General features: G+C 45.0%; 4 non-coding genes across 4 annotated transcripts; all 4 read left to right on the plus strand.

Moving 5' to 3' along the window:
* Positions 1-12,926: 12,926 nt before the first annotated feature.
* On the plus strand, positions 12,927-12,999 carry TRNAR-UCU (transfer RNA arginine (anticodon UCU)). The gene has a single exon. It is a non-coding gene; the product is annotated as a tRNA-Arg (tRNA).
* A 395-nt stretch (positions 13,000-13,394) lies between these two features.
* TRNAR-UCU (transfer RNA arginine (anticodon UCU)) lies at positions 13,395-13,467 on the plus strand. Its single transcript has one exon. It is a non-coding gene; the product is annotated as a tRNA-Arg (tRNA).
* A 2,034-nt stretch (positions 13,468-15,501) lies between these two features.
* On the plus strand, positions 15,502-15,574 carry TRNAR-UCU (transfer RNA arginine (anticodon UCU)). The gene has a single exon. It is a non-coding gene; the product is annotated as a tRNA-Arg (tRNA).
* A 395-nt stretch (positions 15,575-15,969) lies between these two features.
* TRNAR-UCU (transfer RNA arginine (anticodon UCU)) lies at positions 15,970-16,042 on the plus strand. Its single transcript has one exon. It is a non-coding gene; the product is annotated as a tRNA-Arg (tRNA).
* Positions 16,043-16,332: the final 290 nt, after the last annotated feature.

A 16,332-nucleotide genomic window follows, 5' to 3' on the forward strand; every position in this document is an offset into this window, starting at 1 on the left:
AAGCACGCAATCATGTATTATCGTGCGCCATACTAAACTTAAAAACAGTGCGCCGGTACATGAGATCACGAAGCGCGGTCCACGCCATTACAAGAACAATTAGAGAAATGAAACAAAGAACACAAAAATGTCTAAAATATTTTGTCTCAATACGATCCGCAATCCAGTTTCCTGCAGCGGCTTTTGGCTCTGTATGAACGGCCAAGCCAGTGCCAAGCCAAGCTTGCGCCCCTGATCAGCTGTTTGTTTCCATCGAGAATTCAACAGTGAACTGGCAATTTGTTTAGATGATATTGCTAAAGGGCTTGAAATTGAATATTTCTCTACGTACTACTGCTGTACTTTTCCTCTCCGTTTCCTGATCACAGTGATGAGATTGAGGAGGTTACAATTTAGAAAACAGCTAGTGCAGCTCAAGCATTGCTAGTATCGCTGTTTCGGTAATAAAATGTTACAAAGATTTTGCCCCGCGACCTGCTTGCCGTGTTCGAGCACCCAGTAGAAATTTACGGTGCCGCGTTTGAAAGAGTTGAATAAAATTGCAATATTACGAACGGAAGGCTCTGAAGCAACATCGCATTTTATCAGGCCTACACCTCCCACACCTAGACGAGTAAAACTCGTCGATATTATCTTGCAAAGCTGTGTATAATATTTAAAACACATTCTTTAGCCCACGATGAATTGTTCTCTCGTGTGGCTTCTCCATTTGGTTCTGTCATGTTAACTTGCAAAGGCAACTTTCCATATTTAGTCTCTTTAGATGTTGCAAAAGCTTGACACGTGGTGTGTATGCCATACTGATAATTCTCGTAACCTGGGTCCGCCTCTTTAAACAGCGTCGCATTTTATTGTTCACAATTGTGTTTGTTTTATACTGTAAGCCAGCTGTGTGATTTCATCAATATTCACGAGTGTTCCCTGACTATACAAACACGTGCGTCTTATTTGGTGCGGTGCACGTTTGTATGTAGCAAAAAATGTCATTTCGTCAGCGTGTGTCTGCATACACTTGCATGCCCTGCAGTACGTGTACATAATTAATGCAGTAAGAACTGCAATGCATAGACTTGCATGGGACATATATTCCATGCACCCTCAGAGAAATGTTGTTTGTTATGAGCCTACTGTTTATCATTACGTTTTTTTTTTTCGTTAAAGTTTCATCTCCATATAAAGCAGCTGTATACAGGCACGAGCTTCAGCAGCTTCCTCGTTGTTCCATTTTAAATAAAAACACCAAGCCTACCCGAATCAATGATCTGTTTGCTATCATTACTGTTATGTGTTCTACGATGTACAGAAGGACAGTAGTATACAAAAAATAGGGAGGGAATTGAATGCCCTGCCTGCATGGCTGCGCCGTTTCACAAGATCAGGCGCTGCGCTGTGAAGTTTCCTACCGGCCTGCAGAAATTCAAGGGAGCGTACGATAGCTTGGTTCAAGAGGACTTGTGGGGAATACTAGACACACTGGGTGTAAAAGATGGAGTCACTAATCGTTTAAAGGAAATCTATAAAACTAACAAGGTATTTAAAAAGTGGGAAAAACAGGTATCCAAGCCCACAGTGGTGAAACGTGGACTTAGGCAGGCGTGCCCACTGTCACCCTTCTTGTTCATGATGTACCTACAAGGATTAGAGGCCAAATTAGAGGCAAGTAAACTTGGCTTCAACCTCTCTTTAGTCAAACAAGGAAAACTCATTGATCAGGCACTACCAGCATTAATCTACGCAGATGATATAGTGCTAATGGCCGACAACAAGGAAGATTTGCAGAGGTTGATGGACATCTGCGGTAATGAGGGAGATAGGTTAGATTTTAGATTCAGTTAGGAAAAATCAGTAGTCATGATTTTCAATGATAACAAAGGTAGTGAGCTTAGAATACAGGAAGTCACGCTAGAGATAACAGATAAATACAAATAACTGGGCGTATGGATATGCAATGGGACCGAGTACCTGAGGGAACACGAAATATGCGTGACGACTAAAGATAACAGGAATGCAGCAGTGATGAAAAATAGGGTACTGTGGAATTACAGTAGGTGTGATGTTGTGAGAGGAATATGGAAAGGGGTCATGGTTCCTGGGCTGACGTTCGGCAATGCAGTCTTGTGCATGAGATCAGAAGTTCAAGCAAGATTAGAAATTAAGCAACGTGGAATCGGTAGGCTGGCTTTAGGAGCTCACGAGAATACACCAAATCAGGGAGTACAAGGTGATATGGGATGGACATCATTTGAAGGCAGGGAAGCTAGCAGCAAGATAAAATTTGAGAAGCGATTGAGAGAAATGGGGGAGGAGCGTTGGGCTATGAAGGTTTTCAGCTGCTTGTACATGAAGAATGTCAAAACAAAATGGAGGAAGCGAACCAGGAAATTGACTGGTAAATACTTAGAAAACAGCAGGTGGCCAAACCAGAAAGAACTATCGGTTAAAAAGGAACTGCAGGAAACGGAGACTGACATGGGGAGAATTGGCATGATTAAGAAGTCTGCACTAGAGATCTATCGAACCTTTAAGCAGGAAATTGCCAAAGAAAGGATCTATGATAATACTCAGGGTAGTTCTCTACTGTTTGAGGCCAGGACGGGAGTATTGCGAACCAAGACATATCGGGCCAAATACGAAGGGGTAGACACAGTATGCAGTGCGTGTGAAGAGAAAGAAAAAACTGCCGAACACTTGACAATGCTCTGTAAAGGGCTTCACCTTATAGTTCAAGATGATGGCGCAGAGTTTTTCAAAGCACTGGTGTTTAGGGACAGGGAGGGCAAAATAGACTTTAAGCGGGTAGACTTAACTAGAAGGAGGTTATCTCATTGGTGGCTAAAGTAAAGACACGATTGAAAATTAAACCCTTCACTTCAAAGTACCCATCCAACTTTACTATTTAAAGGGGGAAAATAAATCTAGTGGTTAGTTCACTAAGCATTACGGCTATGTGGCGTTAGCCGCCGCCCGATCTAAAGGGTACAGCCACATCCATCCATCTATCCAGCCAAGAATATGCTCTCTGGCCTCTGGCTTGTTGCTCCAGGCCTAGTCAGGTAGATTTTCTGGCCTCACCGTTGAATTGTTTGCTCGGGTTGTGGCTTGCAAACATTGCGGTTTTGGGCTTCGTATGATCTTGTTCCGTCATCATGTCCTCCAAGTGGAGGACATGTCGCAGTGTGAGGAGGGAGTACGACAAGGCGCTGATAGAATGAGCTATCAGTCTTACCAGGCAGGCGGCTGAGAGCGCACCGAGGCAGCTGACGCACACCAGCACTATCCGCTTCCTGTATAATACAGGCTAGGGAATTATAGAAACACAGAGCAGAAATCAACTCTTGTGCCTCTCTCAGGCACTCACAAGGCGGAACCTGCTTCGAACACTGAGGACCGAGCTAAGCAACACCATGCGTGACGATAAATCATGGTCTCCTATTGCAGTAATGGTTAAGGCACGCGTGCAACTTAAACCATTGTCACGCAAGATGAATTCAAAACACCATCGAAGTGAACCCAAGGCACATGCTGATTATTATGTACGGTACTAGTGCTAAATTCATGCAGACGTTTAGTTGGCGCTGCAGTAGGCCTAGTTGAAGGAATGGCCAAAGCTACTGCTGTGATGGAGAACGGGCTCATTAACATCTTCATGTAGATTAAAACGGCTTACCCCGAAATGGCTGGGAGTGTCACGCTATCCCTAGCAGTGGCACATGCAGTTGCATATTTAACGATTACAGAAATGGCGTACCGATTTCCAAAGCACCTATCAATACTTCCGTCAAGGCGTAGCACCAAACACTTTATCGCACATTTTGGGAAACATTCCTTTTTCTCCCCATCTGGTGGCTAGGCATGACACACCCAAGAATAAGCATGTTAGTATGTATGTCGGAGGTATTTCCATCTGATCCCTGAAAAATTATTTCCCTAAACCCATGGAAAAAAAAGAAAATGGAATTCGCACCTGTCATCACATTGCACCCCATCACAGGAATGGGATCAGATTGGCCTGGCGCTCAATACTCTCTTACGCTTAATCAGAGCTCGGTCTGGCACCAGCTCCAGACAAAACCATTTATAATCTCCTGTCTGGCACATCTGTTCTACTCTGCTCTCTCTCAACCGGAGTGCACCATGTACATGTGGTTCACCCCTGGTGGATCTTTTTCACTGTTTGTGAATTGCACACAAAGCCCTTACTGGTAGATCCTATTCCCAATTCTTCACTATTCTCATGGGAGGCCACTCTTTGGGCAGCTTACATCACGACATGTGCGTGTCAGGATGTCAGTGCCGTCTTTTCGGAGTCGGCGCCATCTTTTCTTTCTCTTTTGCTCCTTCCCTGTCCTGTGTTTCTGGTGTTGCGCTGCAAACAAGTGAAGATGGTAAAGAACACCAGATGTTCAAAATTTGCTTCTCATTATGATATCGTGGTTTTGGGAACTAAAACCCCAGATATATTGAAAGAGGATGCATGAAAAGAGAAGGATGATATTGGAAACTGGCAAAAAAGGGATGACAGACTTCTTAAGCTATGCTGCCATTGAGATTTTCAGCTGTTCACGCAATTCTCACACGTGACTTTGATGCAGCTATGCACATATCACACAAGCATGCTGACTGTACAGTTAGTATAACTGCAACCTTCATGTACCCAGCCTTCATGTACCCTCTATGACATTTCAGAACATCTGAGTCAGTGTTAGCATCAAGTTATGTTCTTCATGCTGGGGAACCAGTGTGATGAGTTACCATTTCTACAGAATGAAGCCCTGTCTACCTGGAACAAGCTGCAAGATATATAACTAAACCGCCCTTTTCAGGGCCAGTCAATCTCTGTACGGCTTGGATGCACCAACTGATTCCCTTTATCATCAACCCTCAATAAAACTAGCAAATGTTTGTACATGTGGAAGCAGTGTCATTCAATATCTTAGAAAATGCTTGTGAAGCAATTTCAAGGAGAATCGTTTTTCTGATCTCATAGTGAGGCATTAGGAACACCTTAGCCGCACCAAATGCCATTATTCAATGAGAGGAACAAGAGAAATATTTCACTGAGAACTATGAAGTAAACAAAAAAACAAATGTTTTCAGATACTGCGAGATCATTTCATAAAAAAAGCTCAGAAGTTGCTATGTGTGGCCACATTTAATCTGTACAAGCATCGTGTGGTTACAAAATTCTGTACCAAACATAGGTTCAGCTTTCTGGAATAGACCGCGTTGCACAAGCTAGCTCAGTGCATGCACTTCTGTACTCTGCCAGAGAATATTTTTACCACCAGTATGTTGTAACGTGAAGTGGAATGGTGATTGCATACTAGGGCGCGTCCTGCAGGACTCCAATAAAGTTGTTTCACTTGATCGGTTGGTGTGCTGTAAGCAGAACATTTCCAAGAAAAATCGTATAGTTTGGAGGAGGACTTAAGCAAGGAAAGGTGTAGATAAAACACTGCATTCACTGGCATTATCCTCACCAAGTATAACATTGTTTTTCTGGTGAAGCTTTGTGTCTGCACAGCGAGCAGGATAAGCTGGTAAAAACATGCAAAATGGGAAGTCTAGCACAGCAATCTGTGCAGTACTGCTCATTTCATGGAGCATTGATTTCACAGGCTTTGCTCATTGTTAGCATTAAGCCTATATTATGTCCACTGCAGGGAGGAAGCCCAATCAATGTTCCCTGTCCTGTATGAGCCAATTTCATATTATGGCTGATAATTTCTCGATCTCATTTGAACTAATCACCTGCCACCCTCTGCTACATTTAATGTGTCCTAATATAAATTAATTGACATTACTGACCTGTCATCCATCTTTTTTTCTCATTCCCAACTAATGCATTGATTTTTTGATAAACTCTGCTTTCTTCCCATGTCTTAATATTATGCTAGCCTTTTTTCATTTTTCTGAAACATTATCTTTGCTCAGAAGCTAGAAGTTATCAGAAAGAACATAACGACATTCTACCTCCTGAGCATATGGCATCATCAATACAAAAATGTAATAAAAGTGAGAAAACATCCTATCTATATAAGAGGCCCTAAAATACTGCAGGAGGCAACAAATAAACTGGTATTTGTATAAAGGCAGTGACAAAAACTTTGACTACTGTCACTTATTCTGATTCTTGGGACATCTTTTTTAGTACATCATAACACATAATTACACATTTACACAATTTACACAGAGGAATTGCTACCACGTGCATTGAGGCCACCCTTCAGAAGTCATGTGAGCACAAGGATGAGGTAAGCCTTAAAAACCAGATTAAAAGGCTAAAGGATGCTGGATATCCCAACAGCACCACCACACCCGTGTGCTAAACCCTCCTGCAGAAAGTCAAGTTAAACAAAACAGGACCAAAATAAAAACAGAATGACCAAAGATCTTTGCATGCTATACCGTACGTACATAAGGTGTTTCACAATATAAAGAAAATAGCGAGCCGATATGATTTTATCTTGTTATTTGCCATCCCTTGCAAGTTTTCAAAAGTGTGTGTACTAAAAAGCAACAGGAATAGCCATTATTTCACCATTCGTCACGAGAATAGGTATACTGAATGCCAATATAATGTTGTGTATGAGATACTATTGACATGTGGAAACGTAAACATAAGACAAACTGGGCAGTGCCCCAATGTTTGAGCAAGACAGCATGCTTAAAATGTTAAGAATGGCTATGCTAGTCGCATGGCCATACACTGTAAAGAATGTAAGTGCAGTTCTATGTTTCATAAAACACTGTTTTTGAAAAAAGCAAGAACAAGAAATGAAAGAGAGACTGTGAAAGCTTTTTCTTGTCAGGAAGGCCATAAATCAGTGTATCAGTATACCTTCACTCATCCATTCGGAGAGAGAGTATTCTTTTCTCAGTTAAGATTATATTATCATGGTCTCACATGTGTCGTTGTGCATGAGCACTGTTCTTGTACTCTGTATAAAAGTGGGCGTAGTACCTTCAATAAAATTTAGTTGGCAGTCAGCGCTCTTTCCTGTCCTTTTTGTCTTTTCCTGAACTTCTCTCACTGTTACTAGAACACAACCACGATGAACCAACTTGCCCAGATTATGCTATTGTTGATGAAAAGTCAGAGCCCGAAAATACTTCAGGGGCTCAGAACCTCCTCACTACCCGTCTAGTTACGGCCCTGGTCTATGTGTTCCGAGAGTGAAGCACTAGTGGAGCTATCTAACTACATAACGGTGAGGAGGGTTTGTGTATACTCGAGCTTGTTTCATGACATGGTGAGAGGTGGCAGGTTGTTGAAATAATATGCTGTGTGGGAGGTCAAGATTTTGATTGAGAACGCTGAGTATGAGCCAGTGACATTAGGCGTTCAAGATTTTTTGCGATATTCACTCTAGCATAGGACCTTGGTTGGTGGTTGACGTGTGCATTTGATCACATTGTAGTCTTCCATCATAATTTTTTGCCACTTGGCGTCGGCGCTCTTGAGTTGTACCAAAGTAATTAAGCATTCAGGTACAAGTATCTTCTGTCAGTGTTTCAATGAAGAGCTGAATAGGAGTAATAGCGTCTATCGATACTTCTGGCATTGGTGTATGCACATTTCTTTTGAAGTTCTCTTGCAAAAAAGGCATTAAAGGTATGTTTTTGTGACTTTTTAGTGTTGGCCAGAACTGCTGGTGTGTCCGAACGGCTCTTCGATTGGTTGTGGTGTTGTCTTGTTCAGGGCCACAGAGCTTTAAGTCTTTTTTTTATATTTGCCTTCACAGGAATGCTCTTTGCATGCTTCTTCAGTACTTTGTATTATTCCTAAAGCATTGACTTCCAGATATTGATTGTGGTGCTTTAATCTAGTGTTCATCTTCACGCTAGCTTCATTTGCACGCAAAGCAAGAACTCAGGAGTATGGTAACTTTTGCTATGGGCTTTCTCTTCTTCAGTCTACTGTATTTTTGCCTGTGTTGTCTAAGCACTGAGAGCCTCGTGCGACAGCTTTTTTTTTTGTGCACTTATTGTGTGCCAATGACTTATTTGCCTCCTCAGCTAAAGACTTTTTGTATTATAAGAGAAAGCTCTGTCTGTATTGGTTTTGTCATTCGCTGATGGCGCATCTTCAGCATCTTTTCTCAGTGTACACTATACTTGAATGGAAGAGCAGCATGACTACCTTCAGCTGTTAGCAGGCTTTTAGCTGCTGTAATACTGATTGATGCTCCTTTCTCGGGCATTCTATTTTGGATGGTTGGCATGTCATTGCTTCTTTTAAACTTTAAAACTGCAGGTGCGCCTTTTTCTGGTTACACCTGGTATATTTTTCCAGTGGTGATGTGCTCCATATATATATATTGCTAACTTGAGAAACAAGGCCTCTTTACGTTAGGTGCACATCAGGTGGGAACAGTACTTCTGTTACTTGTCAAGATTCTGGCCCCTTATGGTGGGAATCATAATGCACTGTTGATGTGTCAAATTCACATAGCATAATTCCAAGGCACTCGATCAATATCCAAGGAAGAAAATTATGGTCTTTTGCGTGAGTTTCAGCAACTCATAGTAATTTGTATGTAAATGAATACTTCATCATTCTTGGCTGTCATGTTTCATGGAAGCACATGTGCTTCGTTAATAACAAAAAAACACGCACGCTCACGCCACTGCAGTGGCGTGAGCGTGCGTGTTTTTTTTTTTGTTATTAACGATTTGCCCTATGCATTCACGTTTCTTCTTTTTTTTGTGTGTGTCGTACTGCTCGTATCGCGCAGCCTACCGTTTTGGGCACACGTAAAAAAAGTACATAAAAAAGAAGCGTTCCACGCCGAATTTCACGTTCGCAACGAGCTGGCTACGACGCCCACACACTCCGCAACACCTTACCAACCGTTCGCTGCGATGTTGTTGGGAATTCGTGTGGTCGTTGCATGAACATAGCGCGTGCGTGCGTGCACACGCGCGTCTGTGTGTTAGATCACGGCAACTGCATATGTTGTATGATTCAGTCACCATAACGCAACTGACGACCCCCGCTCTTCCCACACGTCAAGCAGCAGCAAGTGCCGTTAACACGTACTGTGCTGTGAACGCAAAACAGATTCGAATAGGTCGCGTAGATAGCTAGCCCGACACATGATACGATAAGATTTGCGTCAGATATTCGATGTCTACATGCACGCGTAAGACAGCGGTATCCGCAGCAGCTTCGTCATACGTACGGATAGCACCGCATCGTACGTCACGTCTGACAGAGAAACTTGATCGGTAATTTTTTATCACTTAAAAAGTCTACCTTGCACAACTTCAACCAACGATTATGCATTTCAATCAACTGTGCATGGTTTATTGATTGATTGATTGATATGTGGGGTTTAACGTCCCAATACCACCATATGATTATGAGAGACGCCGTAGTGGAGGGCTCCGGAAATTTCGACCACCTGGGGTTCTTTAACGTGCACCCAAATCTGAGCACACGGGCCTACAACATTTCCGCCTCCATCGGAAATGCAGCCGCCGCAACCGTGATTCGAAACCGCGACCTGCGGGTCAGCAGCCCAGTACTTTAGCCACTAGACCGCCGTGGCGAGGCATGGTTTAATGACGAAAAGATAGTTCTAATATTGTGCCCGGCACATATATTACTCTCTCTCTAACTTGAAAAATCGGTGCGTGAATTGGGGCCAGAACAGCGCCAAAAAGCAGCAGCCGCAGAAATTGGCTCATATTCTAATATTATGACATCGTGATGTTGACTTTTCAGCTGACGCCGGCAATAACGGTCAAACGGCGGGCCAATAATGCCGGTCTTATTGGATGGCTCCGCCCATATTGGCTGCTACTTGTACAACCTGGCCCGATGTGTCCGTTCTAATCAGCCGGCACAGCCTATATGGGCGGAAAGCTCTGAAAGCTGGCCCAATATAACCAATCTAATAGACTGGCACAGCCATCATTGGCGGAATGTTGTTAATGCTGGTCCAACATAGCCGTTCTATTCGGCTGGCAGAACCAATATTGGGGGTACGTTGTGAACGCTGGTCCAACGTCGCCGTTCTATTTGGCTGGCACAGCCAATCTTGGCGGTACGTTGTGAAAACTGGGCCGTTCATGGGCCAGGCAATGCCGATCTATCCCCAATATTGGGCCAACCTTCTGTGCTGCCTGGGTAGTGCATCGCTCGCACATCGTCCTCGTGGCCTAACTAATAAGGCATCGGTCTTCTAAACCGGGGATGGCGGGTTCTAGTCCTGCCGGGGGTGGGTGATCCTTTTTAGATGCAGAGCATCTTATACTCGCGCCTTGTAGTGCGCCGTCCGCGCCGTCCGCACCGCTTCTCGAACATTCGACAGCTGACGCGCGCGCATGCGCCGTCGCGCCGTCGCCCACTCTTCCACCATCTGTGCATCCCTTCCTCCTCTACACACCGCGCGCGCTTCACTCCTCCACCATCTGTGCACCCTTCCTCCTCTACACACCGCGTTCGACTTCTACAATTCTCCTGATTCTCCAGTGGACGCGCATGTGCCGTCGCGCTTCGAGAACATTCAACAGCTGACAGTGCATGCGCCGTCGTGCTGTATATATACTCAAGGTCGGCGCTCGCTCGCTCAGTTGCCGCTCGTCGGTTGGTTTGTACGGCGCGTCGATGCCAAGGTCGCGGTGAAATCAATTCCAACGAATCCACAAACACAATGATCGACGTCCCTTCGACCAGCGCCGCCCTTTCGCATACGTGTGTACGTGTTCACTCATTTAACACCCCCTCCTACAACCACGTTAACGAATTTAGCCATCGACCCAAGTAAGTCGCAATTTAACACCCCATTTCACAACCACGTTAACCAATTTAGCCATCGACCCAATAAGTCGCCCTTTAACACCCCGTTAACCAATTATATGGTCCGCATCCTCCTCAGTGTTCCCCCGAGGGAAGCTGCGGGCAATTTTTATTCATTACCAAAAGCGGTTTCTGCTACACTTTTTTTGCTTGAAGCAAAGAATATGCGTTTCCATTTCCCCTATATTTCTTTGAATGATGTGTTCTATTGAAACCTAGAGTAAAAGCGCTAGTGAAAGGAACGCCAGTGCATCACTCGCACATCGCTCTCGTGGCCTAACGGATAAGGCATCGGTTTCCTAAACCGGGGATTGCGGGTTCGAGTCACGCAGAGGATGGGTTATTCTTTTTCATTAACAAAGGGTCTCTGCTACAGTTTTCTTGTTTGAAGCAAAGCATATGCGCTCCTTTTCTCTTATATTCTTTTCGATGGCGTGTTTTACTGTAACCTAGAGTAAAAGCGCTAATGAAAGGAACGCCAATGCACGGCCCACTATCGCCCACGTGGCCTAACGGATAAGGCTTCGGTCTCCTAAATCGGGGACTGCGGGTTCGAGTCCCGCTGAGGTTGGTATATCCTTTTTCAATACCAAAGGGTTTGCGCTACAGATTTCTTGCTTGAAGCAAATCATATGCGTTTCCTTTTCCCCTATATTCCTTTAGATGATGGGTTCTACTGTAACCTAGAGTAAACGCGCTAATGAAAAGAACGCTAGTGCATCACTCGCACATTGCCCTCATCCCGCAGGCCGCGGGTTCTAATCCTGCCTGCGGCGGCTGCCTTTCCGAGGGAGGCGGAAATGTTGTAGGCCCGTGTGCTCAGATTTGGGTGCACGTTAAAGAACCCCGGGTGGTCTAAATTTCCGCAGCCCTCCACTACGGCGTCTCTCATAATCAAATAGTGGTTTTGGGACGTTAAACCCCACATATCAATCAATCACATCGCCTTCGTGGCGTAACGGATAAGGCATCGGTCTTCTAAACCGTGGATTGCGGGTGCGAGTGCCGCCGAGGGTGGGTTATCCTTTTTCATTACCAAGGGTTTGTGCTACAGTTTTCTTGCATGAAGCAAAGCATATGCGTTTCCTTTTCCCCTATATTCCTTTCGATGGTGGGTTCTACAGTAACCTAGAGTAAACGTGCTAACGAAAGGAACGCCAGTGCATCGCTCGCACATCGCCCTCGTGGCCTAACGGATAAGGCATCAGTCTCCTAAACCGGGGATGGCGGGGTCGAGTCCCGCCGAGGTTGGGATATTCTTTTTCATTAACAAAGGATTTCTGCTACAGTTTTCTTGCTTGAACCAAAGCATGTACATTTCCCTTTCTCCTATAATAATTTCGATGGTGTGTTCTACTGTAACCTAAAGTAAAAGCGCTAATGAACCGAACGCCAGTGCATCGATCGCACATTGCTCTCATGGCCTAACGGATAAGACATCAGTCTTCTTAACCGGGGATGGCGGGTTCAAGTCCTGCCGAGGGTGGGTGATCCTTTTTCATTGACAAAAGGGGTTTCTGCTACACTTTTCTTGCTTGAAGCAAAGCATATGCGTTACCTTTTCACCTATGTTTCTTTAGAAGATGTGTTCTACTGCAACCTAGAGTAAAAGCGCTAAAGAAATGAACGCCAGTACATCACTCGCACATCGCCCTCGTGGCCTTACGGATAAGGCATCGGTCTCCTAAACCGGGGATTGCGGGTTCGAGTCCCGCCAAAGGTGGGATATTGTTTTTCTTTAACAAAGGGTTTCTGCTACAGTTTTCTTGCTTGAAGCAAAGCATATGCGTTTCCTTTTCACCTATGTTCCTTTAGAAGATGTGTTCTACTGCAACCTAGAGTAAAAGCGCTAAAGAAATGAACGCCGGTACATCACTCGCACATCGCCCTCATGGCCTAACGAATAAGGCATCGGTCTTCTAAACAGGGGTTTGCGGGTTCGAGTCCCGCCGAGGGTGGGTTATGCTTTTTCATTAACAAAGGGTTTTGCTACAGTATTCTTGCTTGAAACAAAGCATGTGCATTTCCCTTTCTCCCATATTCCTTTCGATGGTGTGTTCTATTGTAACCTAAAGTAAAAGCGCTAATCAAAGGAACGCCAGTGCATCGATCGCCCATTGCCCTCGTGGCCTAACGGATAAGGCATCGGTCTTCTAAACCGGGGATTGCGGGTTCGAGTGCCGCCGAGGGTGGGTTATCCTTTTTCATTACCAATGGTTTGTGCTACAGTTTTCTTGCTTGAAGCAAAGCATGTGGCTTTCCCTTTCTCCTATATTACTTTCGACGGTGCGTTCTACTGTAACCTAAATTAAAAGCGCTAATGAAAGGAACGCCAGTGCATCGCTCGCACATCGGCCACGTGGCCTAACGGATAAGGCATCGGTCTTCTAAACCGGGGTTTGCGGGTTCGAGTCCCGCCGAGGGTGGGTTATCCTTTTTCATTCACAAAGGGTTTTGCTACAGTTTTCTTGCTTGAAGCAAAGCATGTGGATTTCCATTTCTCCTATATTCCTTTCGATGGTGCGTTCTACTATAACCTAAATTAAAAGCACTAATAAAAGGAACGCCAGTGCATCGCTCGCACGTCGCCCTCGTGGCCTAACGGATAAGGCATCGGTCTTCTAAACCGGGCTTTGCGGGTTCGAGTCCCGCCGAGGGTGGGTTATCCTTTTTCAATACCAAGGGTTTCTGCAACAGTTATCTTGCTTGAAGCAGAGCATATGTGTTTCCTATTCCCCTATATTCCTTTCGATGGTGTGTTTGACTGCAACCTAGAGTAAAAGCGCTAATGAAACGAACGCCAGTGCATTGCCCGCACATCGCAATCGTGGTCTAACGGATAAGGCATCGGTTTCCTAAACCGGGGATTTCGAGTTCGAGTCCCGCCGAGGGTGGGATATTCTTTTTCATTACCAAAGGGTTTCTGCTACAGTTATCTTGCTTGCAGCAAAACAAATGCGTTTTCTTTTATCCTATATTCCTTTCGTAGTGTGTTCTACTGCAGCCTAGAGTAAAATCGCTAATGAAAGGAACGCCAGTGCATCGCCCGCACATGGCCTTCGTGGCCTAACGGATAAGGCATCGGTCTTCTAAACCGGGCATTGCGGGTTAGAGTCCCGCCGAGGGTGGGTTATTCTTTTTTACTAACAAAGGGTTTCTCCCACAGTTTTCTTGCTTGAACCAAAGCATATGCATTTCCTTTTCCCCTATATTCCTTTCGATGGTGTGTTTTACTGTAACCTAGAGTAAAAGCGCTAATGAAAGGAACGCCAGTGCATCGGTCGCACATCGCTCTTGTGGCCTAACGAATAAGGCGTCGGTCTTCTAAACGGGGGATGGCGGGTTCGAGACCCGCCGAGGGTGGGTTATCCTTTTTCATTACCAAAGGTTTCTGCTACAGTTTTCTTGCTTGAAGCAAAGCAAATGCGTTTCCTTTTCTCCTATATTCCTTTCGATGGTGTGTTTTACTGTAACCTAGAGTAAACGCGCTAATGAAAGGAACGCCAGTGCATCGCCCGCACATCGCCCTGGTGGCCTAACGATAAGGCATCGGTCTCCTAAACCGGGGATTTCGAGTTCGAGTCCCGCCGAGGGTAGGTTCTTTTTTTCATTCACAGAAAAGGTTTCTGCTAAAGTTTTCTTGCTTGAAGCAAAGCATAAGCGCTTCTTTTCCCCTATATTCCTTTCGATGTTGTGTTCTATTGCAACCTAGAGTAAAAGCGCTAATGAAAGGAACGCCAGTGCATCACTCGCACATCGCTCTCGTGGCCTCTCGGATAAGGCATCAGTCTTCTAAACCGGGATTGCGGATACGAGTCCGGCATATGGTGGGTTTTCCTTTTTCATTACCAAGGATTTCTGCTACAGTTTTCTTGCCTAAAGCAAACCATATGCGTTTCCTTTTCCCCTATATTCCTTTCGATGGTGCGTTCTACAGTAACCTAGAGTAAACGTGCTAACAAAAGGAACGCCAGTGCATCGCCCGCACATGGCCTTCGTGGCCTAACGGATAAGGCATCGGTCTTCTAAACCGGGCATTGCGGGTTAGAGTCCCGCCGAGGTGGGTTATCCTTTTTCATTAACAAAGGGTTTCTGCTACAGTTTTCTTGCTTGAACCAAAGCATGTGCATTTCACTTTCTCCTATATTAATTTCGATGGTGTGTTCTACTGTAACCTAAAGTAAAAGCGCTAATGAAAGGAACGCCAGTGCATCAATCGCACATTTGCTCTCTTGGCCTACCGGATAAGGCATCGGTCTTCTTAACCAGGGATTGCGGGTTTGAGTCCCGCCGAGTGTGGGTTACCCTTTTTCATTACCAAAGGTTTCTGCTATAGTTTTCTTGCTTGAAGCAAAACATATGCGTTTCCTTTTCCCCTATATTCCTTTCGATGGTGTGTTCTACAGTAACCTAGAGTAAAAGCGCTAATGAAAGGAACGCCAGTGCACCGCCCGGTATCGCCCACGTGGCCTAACAGATAAGGCATCAGTCCCCTAAACCGGTGACTGCGGGTTCGAGTCTCGCCGAGGTTGGGATATCCTTTTTCATTACCAAAGGGTTTGTGCTACAGTTTTCTTGCTTGAACCAAAGCATGTGCATTTCCCTTTCTCCTGTATTTCTTTCGGTGGTGTGTTCTATTGTAACCTAAAGTAAAAGCGCTAATGAAAGCAACGCCAGTGCATCGATCGCCCATTGCCCTCGTGGCCTAACGGATAAGGCATCGGTCTTCTAAACCGGGGATTGCGGGTTCGAGTGCCGCCGAGGGTGGGTTATCCTTTTTCATTACCAATGGTTTGTGCTACAGTTTTCTTGCTTGAAGCAAAGCATGTGGCTTTCCCTTTCTCCTATATTACTTTCGACGGTGCGTTCTACTGTAACCTAAATTAAAAGCGCTAATGAAAGGAACGCCAGTGCATCGCTCGCACATCGGCCACGTGGCCTAACGGATAAGGCATCGGTCTTCTAAACCGGGGTTTGCGGGTTCGAGTCCCGCCGAGGGTGGGTTATCCTTTTTCATTCACAAAGGGTTTTGCTACAGTTTTCTTGCTTGAAGCAAAGCATGTGGATTTCCCTTTCTCCTATATTCCTTTCGATGGTGCGTTGTACTATAACCTAAATTAAAAGCACTAATAAAAGGAACGCCAGTGCATCGCTCGCACGTCGCCCTCGTGGCCTAACGGATAAGGCATCGGTCTTCTAAACCGGGCTTTGCGGGTTCGAGTCCCGCCGAGGGTGGGTTATCCTTTTTCAATACCAAGGGTTTCTGCAACAGTTATCTTGCTTGAAGCAGAGCATATGTGTTTCCTATTCCCCTATATTCCTTTCGATGGTGTGTTTGACTGCAACCTAGAGTAAAAGCGCTAATGAAACGAACGCCAGTGCATTGCCCGCACATCGCAATCGTGGTCTAACGGATAAGGCATCGGTCTCCTAAACCGGGGATTTCGAGTTCGAGTCCCGCCGAGGGTGGGATATTCTTTTTCATTACCAAAGGGTTTCTGCTACAGTTATCTTGCTTGCAGCAA

Source organism: Rhipicephalus microplus, chromosome 2 (genome assembly GCF_043290135.1).
Source record: "Rhipicephalus microplus isolate Deutch F79 chromosome 2, USDA_Rmic, whole genome shotgun sequence".
Classification (NCBI taxonomy): Eukaryota; Metazoa; Arthropoda; class Arachnida; order Ixodida; family Ixodidae; genus Rhipicephalus; species Rhipicephalus microplus.